Source organism: Durio zibethinus, unplaced genomic scaffold (assembly GCF_047325235.1).
Source record: "Durio zibethinus cultivar Kanyao isolate XHJ-2024 unplaced genomic scaffold, ASM4732523v1 HiC_scaffold_318, whole genome shotgun sequence".
Lineage (NCBI taxonomy): Eukaryota > Viridiplantae > Streptophyta > Magnoliopsida > Malvales > Malvaceae > Durio > Durio zibethinus.
Genome location: NW_028322941.1, coordinates 7,501 through 10,000, shown reverse-complemented (window position 1 = coordinate 10,000; position 2,500 = coordinate 7,501).

The window sequence follows — 2,500 nt, the reverse complement described above, 5'->3', positions numbered from 1 at the left end:
ATTTTAGTGATAGGTTCTATAGGAATCGGACGATCCTATTTGGTCAAATACCTAGCGACAAACTCCTATGTTCCTTTCATTACAGTATTTCTGAACAAGTTCCTGGGGAACAAAGGTAACAAAGGTTTTTTTATTGATGATAGTGACGACGATATTGATGATAGTGACGATATTGATGCTAGTGACGATATTGATGCTAGTGACGTTATTGATGATAGTGACGCTATTGATGATAGTGACGATATCGATTGTGACCTTGATACGGAGCTGGGGTTTCTAGATATCGATATTATGGATATGATGTCGGAAATAGACCGATTTTATATCACCCTTCAATTCGAACTAGCAAAAGCAATGTCTCCTTGCATAATATGGATTCCAAACATTCATGATCTGGATATGAATGAGGCGAATGACTTATCCCTCGGTCTATTAGTGAACTATCTCTCCAAGGATTGTGAAAGATGTTCCACTAGAAATATTCTTGTTATTGCTTCGACTCATATTCCCCGAAAAGTGGATCCCGCTCTAATAGCCCCGAATAGATTAAATACATGTATTAAGATACGAAGGCTTCTTATTCCACAACGACCAAAGCACTTTTTCACTCTTTCATATACTAAGGGATTTCACTTGGAAAAGAAAATGTTCCATACTAATGGATTCGGGTCCACAAACGTGGGTTCCAATGCACGAGATCTTGTAGCACTTACCAATGAGGCCCTATCGATTAGTATTACACAGAAGAAATCAATTCTAGACACTAATACACTTAGATTTGCTCTTCATAGACAAACTTGGGCTTTGCGATCCCGGGTAAGACCGGTTCAGGATCATGGGATCATTTTCTATCAGATAGGAAGGGCTCTTGTACAAAATGTACTTCTAAGTAATTGCCCCATAGATCCTATATCTATCTATATAAAGAGGAAATCAGGTAACGAAGGGGATCCTTATTTGTACAAATGGTACTTCGAGCTTGGAACGAGCATGAAGAAATTAACGATACTTCTTTATCTTTTGAGTTGTTCTGCCGGATCGGTCGCTCAAGACCTTTGGTCTCCACCCGGATCCGATGAAAAAAGTGGGATCACTTCTTCTGGGTTCGTTGAGAATGATTCTGATCTAGTTCATGGCCTATTAGAAGTAGAAGGCGCTCTGGTGGGATCCTCACGGACAGAAAAAGATTGCGGTCGGTTTGATAATGATCGAGTGACATCGCTTCTTCGGTCCGAACCGGGGAATCCCTTATATATGATGCAAAATGGATTATCTTCTATCGTTGATCAGAGATTTCTCTATGAAAAAGACGAACCGGAGTTTTTGGAGTTTGAAGAAGTAGAAGAAGGAGAAGAAGAAGTACTCGACCCGCAACAGATAGTGAAGGATTTATTCAATCACATAGTTTGGGCTCCTAGAATATGGCACCCTTGGGGCTTTCTATTTGATTGTATCGAAAGGCACAATGAATTGGGATTTCCCTATTGGGCCGGGTCATTTCGGGACAAGCGGATCTTTTATGATGAAGAGGATGAGCTTCACATTTATGATGAAGAGGATGAGCTTCACATTTATGATGAAGAGGATGAGCTTCAAGAGAATGATTCGGAGTTCTTGCAGAGTGGAACCCTGCAGTACCAGGCACGATATAGATCTTCCAATGAACAAGACTTTTTTCAAATAAGCCAATTCATTTGGGACCCTGCGGATCCACTCTTTTTCCTATTCAAAGATCAGTCTGTGTTTTCACACCGAGAATTCTTTGCAGATAAAGAGATGTTAAAGGGGTTGTTGACTTTTACTGTCAAAATTTCCAGAAAATATCATCCTCTTACATCTATGTATGAAAACTGGTTTATCAAGAATAGGCAAGAAAAGCACTTCGAAGTCTTGATTCATCGCCAGAGATTGCTTAGAACCAATAGTTCATTATCTAATGGATTTTTCCGTTCTAATACTCCATCCGAGAGTTATCAGTATTTATCAAATCTGTTCCTATCTAACGGAAGGCTATTGGATCAAATGACAAAGACATTGTTTAGAAAAAGATGGATTTTCCCGGATGAAATGAAAATTGTATTCATGTAAGAGGAGAAAGGTTTCCCATTACTTAGCCGGAAAGATATGTGGCCATGAAATAGGGGATTAAGTGGAACGGAATTGACTGGGTGGTAGAGTTGTGGAAACACATGTTTCTTCCATATTTTGGACCTTAGCTCCATGGAACAATATGCTACTGCTGAAACATGGAAGAATTGAAATCTTAGATCAAAACACTATGTATGGATGGTATGAACTGCCGAAACAAGAATTCTTGAACAGCGAACAACCAGAGCTATTACTCACTACATCAAAAAATTTCCATTAATGAAAGATGTAAATCCATTGGAAAATCAAAAATACGCATGTCGGATGAAATGGTTGTTGCTATCTGCTCCAATAACGAATCATTGGTTTAACTGAATAACTAAATAAAATAGATAGACCTTTCTCTTCGTCT